The 11,624-nt window shown below is 41.0% G+C and overlaps 1 protein-coding gene and 1 pseudogene across 1 annotated transcript in view; one reads left to right on the top strand and one right to left on the bottom strand.

Annotated features, from left to right (window-relative positions):
* The first annotated feature begins 3,642 nt into the window (after window positions 1-3,642).
* ADIPOR2 (adiponectin receptor 2) overlaps window positions 3,643-11,624 on the top strand; it is a 65,420-nt gene continuing 57,438 nt past the window's right edge. The window contains exon 1 of the mRNA XM_005865919.2: window positions 3,643-3,831. The gene's annotated coding sequence lies outside the window, so the exon portion shown is untranslated. The remainder of the gene's footprint in view (window positions 3,832-11,624) is intronic.
* Window positions 8,273-9,509, bottom strand: LOC102254579 (annotated as a pseudogene).

Here is an 11,624-nt window from a genome sequence, read left to right as displayed (position 1 = left end):
ACTGGAAATCGATATTAAGCGGGTGCCACAGCCAGTAGGTCCTGTGTGTCTCATCATTTAGCTAATTGAGTCAAAAAGTATCTGTAAGGGCCAGACCCATGGCCTCTGCAATGGGCTACAGGCCTGGTGGGGAGTCAGACCTGAAGTGGGGAGCCAATGGGCTAGAGGCCTGGTGCATGTGCACCGGTGGGGTCCCTTGGCCTGGCCTGCGGGGATCTGGCCGAAACCAGCTCTCCAACATCCCCTGAGGGGTCCCAGATTGCAAGAGGGCGGTTCTCGGGTGATGCAACTTGGAATCAGGCTCCCTCCTTTCTGATTCTGGGTGTGTCACCCGAGAATCGCAGCTGCCAAGTCACCACAGCTTGGCAGCTCCTGCATTGAGCATCTGCCCCTTGGTGGTCAATGTGCATCATAGCTACCAGTCGGCTGGTTGCTTAGGCTTTTATATCTATAGATATGTATTACCTATGGACAATAGACAATGGGGGAAGGCCTGGGGCAGAGTGGGAATGGGGTGGAGGGGGGCAATGGGAGAAAAAGTGGGACATCTGTAATACTTTCAACAATAAAGAGTTTAAAAAATAAATAAAATCAATAAAAAATAACAATAAATAAAAGAATAAAGTAACCCCAATCTCCCATTAGTTTCTCCTGTATATTTCCTAATCATTGTCCCATAGTTTACTGTCCTTAGTCCAAGTCCCTTTGCTTTGTCACATCCCCACAATTTTCCATTCTTTTTGTAAAAAGGTTTATAAGCTGTTGAGTCTAACTACTTCTTCGGGTCTTTGTTTTCCTTCTAAAGACCCCTGTGTGTAGATAAAAATATTAAATAAACATAAGTTTTTCTATTGCTAATCTGTCTTATGTCAGCTTAATTCTTAGCCACAGACTCTAAGAGGGTGGAAGGAAGTTTTTCCTCTACTACAACATACATAGGAGACAACCACAGAGACTGATTTGACAGTTCTGCTCTTTTTTGGGTGGCAGGGGTTACCTCTTTTATGGTCCATCTTCCATTTTGTCCTTCAGGCTAGTTTTAAGTATTTTGTAATTATAAAGCTGTTAATTTCCCTTTGTAATTTTTTTGGAAAAGTTGTAGACACAGCACAAAGAAGATTACTAATTTTGGTTTTCACTAGCCAAATAATTTGTTTTTTTCTTCTTAAAATAGTAATTTTGTTAAAAATAATAAATGAAATCATTTTTCTTTTCTTTATGGGAGAAGCAACAAAAACCAGTTACGATCTCAAGTTAAATTCACAATGGGGTCTAAGATTTTTTTTTTACCTTTAAGAATTTGAAAGCTTCACTTCCATTTGCTTGTTGCTTTAGATCAGCAATTTTCAACCTTTTTCATCTCATGGCACACATAAATTAATTACTAAAATTCTGCAGCACACTGAAAAAAACATTTTTTTTGCCAATCTGACAAAAAATAGGTATAATTTTGATTGATTTACAAGATAATAATGATAGTAATTACTTGTCCTTTTTGCTCCAAAGTGACTTGCCAAAGTCAGGTATTGCATGTTTTAATAATACTTCTGGCATAACTGTTGAAAATTGCTGCTTTAGATATATCTCCAATTCTCATTGGCTATTGGCTTGCATATCACAATGGAGAATAAGTCTGTCCCTAGACCAAGTCCAATATCATCATTTCAGCAAAATATTGTAGTGTCGCTGAAGTCTCATTCTGGGATATCTGCAACTGGATTATGAATGTTACTCACCCAGTGATGCGTTCGCCTTGTCAACATCTGATAATTGTGGAGGTGACTGCATCAGACTAGCTGTGCCACAGAGCACTGTTGGGTCACTGGGGGCTAGTATGGGGAGCAGGGTGAAAGGGACTTTTCCTTGGTGCTGCAGAAGATGTAGCACCAAGGTGCTCCACTTCCTGTGGAGAAGTGTGACACCATAAAAATGGATCCTCAGATGACACTGGAGGATATAAGACTTTACTGAGTTCCCTTTGGTTCTAGTCAGAAGACAGCATATAAAGATTAGTAGCCGAGAGAAGCCAGAAAAATCTGCTTTGGAACACGTAATGGTGGCATTTAGATATGGGATATGGTGAAGGAAGCCATGGAGGTGGGATTGTCCGTCAGGTTAAGGATGGTGGCAACATCCTCATTAGCGGAAAAAGGGTTGGGGTCAAGGTGACAGAGAATGATAGGTAAAATCTTGATGGGAAAACATTAAGGCTCATTCTCACATGTTTTAGCATACAATGGAGTGTTCCAGAGGAAGCTCTTTGAGTGAAGCGCATTGTTTTGTCAAAGCAAGATTGAGAGAACTATGCAGAAAAGATTTGAAATCCCTGAATGATTTCTTTTTTAATTGTCTTTTTTATATAGCTCTGTCACCTTCAGTAGACCTCTTATTAAGCCTCAGGTTCTTGTTCTCATTTTTGCCCTATGTGAGTTTGCATACTGGGTCAAATTTTCTATTCAAAGACACTGTATTCTGTTTCTGATTGTTGTGGAGGTGTATGTCTTCCTTGATTTCAATCTCAAAAGTTTGTTTTTACCTAGACAAATAGATGACATTATTGTTATGTCTTTACAAATTATGGAAATTAAAAAACATAATTTATTTTCAATGTAAACTACTACTTGAAGGGAATTAGTTCCTTTAAATTTAGTTCTATAATTTTACTTATACTAATTTTATCTTTCAAGCTTATCTGGGTGGCCTTTAGCTCTCAAATACCTGTGTTAAGACCATATTATTCATGTTTTTTTGTGTGATTTTAGTAACTTTAATAACTTCTTAGAATTGACATTTCCAGGTTGAAGAGTTCTCCATTTATATTTTTTCCGCACATATCAGACTCAAGGTCTTATACTGATAGGAAGCTTTTTCTGTGAAGCTTCTTCGGGCATCCTTTGTTTTCTCTTGCTATGGTCCAATGGAAGCACAAGCCATGGGCCTAGATGTTCTTGAAAGCTACGCCTTTCTTTTAGTCAATAACAAGAGTGTTGACAGTTAAGACTCTTCAGAGTATGATAAATTCCTCTTAGAACTGAATGTGAAAACATTTTTCTATGCCAGCTCCTATATTGTACTTCCTTTTCTTCCAGTATAAGTACGTAACCAAACCTGCTCTTGTTTTCTAAGTTGGAGCTCAATTAAAAGCTCACATGTAGAAAAAAATCACTCATTTTGGGTAAATGGACACAGTATTTAACAGGCAAACGCTTTTGTTTTGGGAAAGATTCGGCTAATGCTTTCGGATTTATTTCCGAAGCTTTCAGAGACGACGTCTAACAATATATTGGCCATTGGCAGAAACACACGATCTCGCCTAAACCCCTAAATTTTGGCTTCTGCTCAAGGTGTGTAACCCGTATCCACAGAGTCTGGGAAAAGCGTCCACGAACTAGGAAGGCCCCGCTTCTTCTGATCTAAACCGCTTTCCTTATCGGTGGGAGGGAAACAAACGAAGGGAATATATGTGAGCGCCAGTGGAGCGTTTCCTCTTGGTGCCTGGACGCGCAGCACCGCTTTCATTGAACCCCAGGCGGAACCACAATTCCCAGGATGCAACCAGGTTCTGCGGCCCGAGAAGCAGCTTCCGGTTTTCGCCAGTGCGGCTGCGCTCAAGGTGTGGTCTTATTGGGTCTTACCGCCTCGCGTGCGATTCACGGCGACGTGCGGCCGTGGGGGCGGGCGGACGATCTAGGACTCGGTATCGCGGCGGCGGCAGCGGCACGGTTGTACCGAGTTGGGCTCCTTCCCTCATCTGCCCCCCCTTCTCCCCCTCCCCTCACCTGTGGTTCCCGAGGAGTCCGGGACGCGCGGCGAGGCGGCGACAAGCTCCGGGTGAGGGTCTCTGGAGTGTGCGCGCCTTTTCCCGGGCGAAGCGGTAGAGCTCGGGTCGGGAGGACGTGACGGCTGAGGGGACCAGTGTCCGGGTGTGGGCCGGGGAGCGTGCGTTCGTCCCCGCCCTGAACTTGGCCTCTTCACCTGATCCGCCCGCCCAGGACCGTGTGTGGTGAGGGGCCTGGGTCCGCCCTCCTTTCTACCTCTCCCGCCGCGCCCCTCTGGGTAGAGGGTCCAGAACCCTCTAGCTCTCCTCCCTCCGCCTGCAGTTGCCTCTCTTCACTCCCCGCGGAGAGAATCTGCCCTCCGTTTTCGCATTTCCGTCTCCTTTGTCACTTCTAGTACTTTCTTTGGTGCCGGCGCCGAATGGGTTCCTCTCAGTGCTACTTGGACAGGGTATGGAGCGGGGAAATGTCCCTCACCTTCTCCAAGGCGGCGTTTCGGACCACCTGGTTGGCAGAGCAACTTGGCAGAGCTCCGTTTTCCCAAGTCCTATTGGGCTTCTCGGCTCTCAGCTGTGCTACTCTGAGAACTGTTGATAACAGGGTGTAAGTCAGCGAGAGACTGTGGATTGAAAACTAATATGTCCTTTAATCCTCCTCCTGGCTTTTGACCTTATTTAAACGTTTGCTTCTGGAATTTTGACAACTTAACGTGATAGCCCAGCAGTGAATTTTGGTAGAAAGACTCAAATGTCCACCTGGGATTTTAGTGGTTGATTTGACTTCATTGCAGGCTGCTGACATTTTTTTTAAACAGGATGATTTTTTCTTTAGTAGGATAATTTATTTATTTATTTATTAATTGTTAATCCTCATCCGAGGATATTTTTTCTGTTGATTTTTTTTAGACCGAGTGGAAGAGCGTGTGAGAGACAGCGAGAGAGAAACACAGATGTGAGAGAGAGAGAGAGAGAGACATCAGTTGGTTCCCTCCCGCACCCCGGGGGCCGGGGAGCGGGAATCCAGCCTGTAGCTGAGGTAGTGCCCCTGTCCGGAATCGAACCTGGGACTCTGCAGTCCGCAGGCTGACGCTCCGACCACTGAACCAAACCGGCTAGGGCAGTAGAACGATTTAAAAAAAAATTAATTTCAGAGAGAGAGAGAGAGAGAGAACATCGATTGGTTGCCTCCTGTAGGAAACCTAAAACCTGGGTATGTGCCCAGACCATAAATTAAACCCACCACCTTTGGTGTATGGAGGGACAGTGCTCCAACCAACTGAGCCACACTGGCCAGGGCTAGAATGATTTTTAATATTTTTATTTTAGACATGACTTCTCAGCCTTACCTTAGTCCTATTATATCTTTTTCTAAAACAGCCCCTCCCTAAAACATTTGAAACTCCAAGAAATTAGTCACATTTAAAATCATTTGATCACAAAACTCTTCTTAGTGAAATGTTAAAATTCATTTCCTTCAGGCCAAAGCTTTATTTTTTTGGGGGGGAGATCATATGTCACTTATGTAGTTTGAAGTGCCCTCATATCAAGGGCCACCTTTCTGTCTCTCCTTTTACCACGCTCTGACATTTATTATGTTAGCATTTCATAGATTTTTTTAAATTTTTCATTTCATAGAAATTTCATTTCTGATGCTGTTAGTTCATAGATGTTTTCATTCTTAGAAATCTGTCAGAGTGGTGACTGTGATGATCTATAACTAAAATCATTTCATCAGTATGCAGGACTTCCACACATGTGGTAGCAGCTGCTTGGTGGTGAATTATTATGAACTTTGAAAACTTTCAAATTGACTTAAATATGAAAGGCATATTTCTTTTAGCCTCTATTTTAACTGCCCACCCACCAGCGTATGATTTTAGGCAAATTTTCTCTTATTACTGGGGTTCTAGGGATGAGAGGAGGATTTCCAGAGTGTTTTTCTAAGTGAATGGATTTTCCCTCTATCAGTAATATCAATATAGCTGATGCACTTTGGTATAAATCACATTTTGTTTTCCAAAATGAAAATTGTATTCTTCATTTCAGGGGTCAGCAAACTTTACAGCTTATGGGCCAAGTTCTGCCGGCTGCCTGTTTTTGTAAATTTTTTGTTGGGACATAATGTATGCGTTTGTTTAGATATTGTCTGGTTGCTTTGTGGTGCATTGGTAAGTTGAGTAATTGGGACAGAGACCCGTATGTCCTGCAGAGCCTAAAGTATTTATTATCTATTCCTTAATAGAAAAAGTAAACTGACTCCTGCTTTATTTTATTTTTAATATTTTATTTATTTTTAAGCGAAAGCAGTGTTTTATTCTAGAAAGCTTTCTGCTTCAGGGAGGGGACCCAAGTGCATGGCCATATTTTATTGATTTTGAGAGAGGAAGTCGGGGGAGAGAAAGAGAGAAACATGATGTGAAAGAGAAACATTGATCAGTTGCTTCCCATATGTGCCCCGATGGAACCCGCACCCAGGTATGTAAGGTGCCCCGGAAAAGAACCTGCAGCCTTTTAGTGTATGGGATCATGTTCCAAGCAACTGAGCCACACTGGCCAGGGCTCCTGCTTTTTTTAAATTAACATTCCATGTAGAAAATTAAAATGATTCAGGAAAATGTAAAGGAGAAAGTAAAAATTATCCAGAATCATATAACTCAGAGGGGTTTGTTTTTGTAATTATCTTTATAGAATTTGTTAGTGAATATCTTTACATAAATTGGTTCATATTATTAAGTGTTGATTTGTAATTCGCTTAAAAAATCTTAGGTTATTTTAATTTGCAATGGAATACATTTGTATTTTCTGCATCAAAGATTCTGCACTTGAGGAATCAAGTTTTCCTGATTTGTCTTATTAGTCAAAGATTTAAAAAGTTAGGAATAATAGATGCTTGATGTTGAATAATATATACTTGATGATGATGGTGGTGAACACCATTTTTTGAGCACTTACTGTGTACTAGATAGTTTTCCAACACTTTATATGTAGTAAGTCATGTAATACCTCCAGCAGTTCTGTGGGGACACAATACTATTATCGCTATTCACAGATGAGAAAACTGAGGCATAGAGAAATTAAGTACCCAAATTTATCAGCTAGTTAATGGTGGAGCTGGGATTTGAATCCATGCAATATGGTTTTGGGACTGAGACCCTCAATATGTTACAGAGCCTCTCCTTAGAGAACTGTTCAGTCAAGAAAGTTTAGACAGTCCAGAGGCGTATTATGTAAAAGTTCCTCCTTGTGTTCCTCTTTCCATTTCACTCTGTAGAAAACCACTGTTAACAATTTGATATAGAACTCTCCAGCTCTTTGTCCTCATTTGCAAATGTTGATTTGCAAATCTGCAGGTTTTAAAAAAATTAGTACTTTTTCTTTTAAAGTTATTTTTAATTTTTTTTACTTACTGATTTTAGAGAGGGAGGAGGGAGAGAGATACAGAAACACCGATTTGTTCTACTTTATTTAGTTATTTATTAAAATTTATCGTTACTGTTGAAAGTATTACAGGTGTTTCTCCCCTCCCCCCTCAATTAACTCCCTCCACCAATGTTCCACTTATTTATATATTTATTGGTTGATTCTTGTATGTACCCTGATAGGGAATTGAACCTGCAACCTTGGCATATCAGGACAACGCTCTGATCAACTGAGCTACCTGACCAGGGCAATACTTTATTTTTTAGAGCAGTTTTAGATTTACAGAAATTTATGCAGCTAGTACAGAAAGTTCCCATATCGTCCATCCCCCATTTTTCGTTGTTAATAGTATTTTGCATAATGTGACATATCTATAATAATAAAAGTGTAATATGCAAATAGACCGAACGGCTGAACAGCAGAATGACCGTCCTGACCACCACGCTATGGCATGCACTGGTGCCAGGCCAGCCAAGGCGGTTGCGATGCGATTGTTTGGGGGGGCCCAGTCATCGCCCCATGATTGCCCTGCAGAGGGAGGCCCATGCCACTGGCCGGTGGGGCGATCATTTGGAGGTGGAGGGCTCCGCAATTGCCCCAAAGAGGGAGACCCAGGCCACCCTCTGCAGGGCAATCGATTAGGGGGCTCGCGATTGATCGCCCCAAAGAGGGAGGCCCAGGCCACTGGCCAGCAGGCTGTGACGGGTGGGCGGGGCCTCTCTGGGGCGATCTATCGTTGCCGGGTGGGTGGGGCCTACCTCTTTGGGGTGATTGATTGCAGGGATTCTGGACTGTGAGAGGGTGCAGGCTGGGCTGAGGGACTCCCCCCCCACCGCCCCAGTGCACGAATTTTGTGCACCGGGCCTCTAGTTATAATTGATGAACCAATATTGTTGCATTGCTATTAAATAAAATGTAGTTTATATTAGGCTTATTTTTTTGTGTTGCAGAATTGTTTTTTAAAAAGTGGCATCAAACCAGTCATTGTTTAGCAGTGTGCTTTTTACTAGTAGGTGGTTTTCAAAATAATAGTGCTTCTGAATTTTTTGATGCAAATAAACATTCTTGATTCACTAATTTGTAGATTAATCACATATACTTAGCATTCTCCTTGGAGAGTAGAAAACTTGAGAGTTACTTCATTCCTTTTCTCTTTCAAAAGTTTATCTTGTAGTGCCAACTGCTTTTCTCTGAAGTAATGCTGATTATTTTCTAACTGAACATCCTGGCTCTTCCATGAAGCTGTTCAGCTTCTTGGAGATTTCTTGTTCATAAGAAGAATGGTGCACATAAACCCATTTACCCACCATCCTCCTCTTCAATGAGACTGGTACTTCCTCAGCCATCTTTATCATTCTCAGCATTCTCTTCCTCAACTTCCAGAACTTATGTTCCTGGAATGCAAACTTTAGCAGCTAATTATCCATATTCTTGTGCTCTTGATTTTTTCAAGGCCTCTGTAGCCTTACCCCAGAATTTCTTATGCAACATCTGAGGATTTAGTGTTTGGATAAACTGGATCAATTCTAGCAGACATCATCACATTCTTATCTTTTTTTTATGCTGGGCCAGGTCTTGAAGAAATTTTTAAGTCATTGAGCTGTTATTTTTCATAGCACTGATTCCTACTGCCATGACTTCCCCAGAGTTCTTGTCCATACCAAAATGGGAGGCCACAGTCATGAGCAATGATTGAAAGATCTTTGGGACTACCGGGTGATGAGATGTTTGTGCAGCAAACAGATCTTGTTATTTCCCTTTGGCTTGGTGCCATTGTAGAAACCTTTGCATAAGAGGATGGAAGTTTGAAAAAGCTCATGAATTCCCACCAATCTTCTCTCTATATAAAAGGCTAATATGCAAAGTGTCCCTTCGGGAGTTCTACTGGAGTTCAGCTGCTTGCTGTGATGTATGCTGACCACCAGGGGGCGGTGCAGAATGAAGGAAGGCCCCCGCTGGCAGTTGGCAGCCAGGGAAGGAAGGCCCCGGCCGGCAGCCAGAAGGCCCTGATTGGCCCTGATTGCCGGCCAGGCCTAGGGATCCTACCTGTGCATGAATTTCGTGCACCAGGTCTGGTTGTAAAGTTCATGAGCATCATCTTCACTTCAACTCTCCTTAGGGCTTATAGCCACTTTAGCAGTTTTGTTTTGTTTTTGCAAAATCTTGGAGATTATGAATCAAATGAAAAGCTGAAAAGTTAAACACCTCTGTTTTCCCCTTTTGTTTTGAAGCACTTTCATAACCTTTTAACCTTTTCTTGTGTTTGGAGTCTTTCTTCCCTGTGGCATACTGCACTAGCATCTTTCTTTAGGAAGAAAGATGAACAAGAGGAATAGGCAACAACTAATATCTTGGTAACCTTAGAGAAGCATGCAGTTGTAATAATGTTGACGTTTTTGGCATAATTTCTTCTGTAGAGTTCACTTACCACTTCCAGAAGATATCTTGGAGTGCAGTTACATTGCTGCTTCTTGACGTGTACTTGAAATTCTGTGATACTATATTTACTTTATTCTTGTATTTTGTGCTTGTATTCTCACCAGTACAAAAATGAGTATATAAAATCTTAGGTGCTTCTATGGCAATGTACTAGTCGAAGTACAAAGAAGAGCTCTAGCAAACAGATTGATTAGATTCTTCTCAGTGACATCAAAGCTTTGCAAAATGTTATTGAAAGATTAGATTCAAGACAGTGTAATTGTAGGAGAGCAGATCTTTCAGCTCTTGAGGAAAGTTATAAATGTTCTGGGCAGCAGTGACCAATCTGTGCCATAAACATCATCAGCTTTGCCAGTACTTTGCAAGGTGTATTTGGTTGCAATTTAAAAATCTCCATATTGGATTTATAGTGAGCTAAATGTACTATTGTAGAGACTCCTCAGTGTAGGTGAGAGGGTCCACTTTATTAGTTCTATAACTACTGCAGGTTACTGGGAAGCTTGTGTTTGTTTCTGCTGGGCATGTTGGCTGCATACTGGCTAACAGTGAGCAGTTTTCAGAAAACCACACTGACACCCGCCAGCCCTTCTGGCCGTGGCTTGGAATCATGCTTCTGGGTGTGGGGAAACAGCCCTTGGGAGCTCAGCAGGTGGTACCATCTTGGATCATAGTAGTGTGCTTTAAAAAATAATATTCCTGGGTAGCTTTCCAGGTCAGTACATCTGCATCTACTCTGTTCTTTTAAATAGTTCTTTAGTATTTTACTGAGTGGGTATTCCATAATCTAATAGTGTTCCTATTGCTGGATATTTAGATTGTTTAAGTTTATTGTAAATTGTACATGTGCCTTGTATGTACAATTGTCTCATGATAATGACTGTCTCTCTTTTTTTTAAAACAATAATGGCAAGAGTTATTAGAGTGAAAAGCAATAGATGAACTTTTGAAAGGTAGAGTGGGCAGGCTAGAGGGTAGAACCTGCTGCTAATGACTCTTTAGGGTAACTTTCTGAGTCTAATTACTGGTTGAAGGAAATACGTTTTTCATTTTGATGTATATTACCAGACTGCCATCCAGAAAGGTCACAGCAATGTAAACTTACCAAAAATGTGGGTGTGGTGAGGTTCTTGCGTCTCTATGCCATTGCCACGATTTTTAAAAAAACTATCCAATTGGCAATGTATTCATTTCATTTATCTCACTGGGAGATATGATTTAGACTTACTTTAGTGGGCCTTACATTCTGTGGTTGTTCTGAGTACTCCATTAAAGAGAGCTGCTCACTTGTTTAGATTCTCTACTTGTCTTTGAAAGCAGGATTTTGTCTCCCCTGTTAAAAGAATCTGGGTGACTTCCCAGTAGGCTTTATATTTCTTGAGGGTAAGGAGTATATAGCTTTCTTCATATCAAATAGCAACCCAGGTTTATATGAGTAAATGTTCTTTTTAAAACCTAAATTGGATCATGTTCTTTTGGGATTACTAATGAGTAAAGTATGTTAACTTTGTTAAAAATAACCTTTTCAAAGACTTTGTGAAATATAAACTTGGAAAATTACAGTATAAAATTGTCATCTTGGTGTATATTCTCCAGCTCATCCTTTATTTCTAAATGAGATAAATTTAAGACTGATCGATGTCATAGGACCTATTTGTTAGTAATAATTAGCCTACCCTATTTATTTTTTAAATTTTTATTTATTGATTTTTTTTTTTTGAGAGAGAGAAAGAGAGACAGAGAGAGACAGAGAAAGAAACATTGATTTACTGTTCCACTTGTCTGCGCATTCATTGGTTTGTTCTTGTATGTGCCCTGACTGGGGACCGAAACCAGTCTTGGTGTGTTGATGCTCTAACCAACTGAGCTACCTGGCCAGAGTAATTTACCATATATATATTGTTAATCCTCACCAGAGGATATTTTTCCATTGATTTTTTTTTTATTTTTATTTTTTATTTTTTTTTTTAGAGAGAGTGGAAGGGAGAGGGAG

The sequence above is a fragment of the Myotis brandtii genome, unplaced genomic scaffold (genome assembly GCF_000412655.1).
Source record: "Myotis brandtii unplaced genomic scaffold, ASM41265v1 scaffold216, whole genome shotgun sequence".
NCBI lineage: Eukaryota > Metazoa > Chordata > Mammalia > Chiroptera > Vespertilionidae > Myotis > Myotis brandtii.
This window is presented reverse-complemented; position numbering and strand designations above follow the sequence as displayed.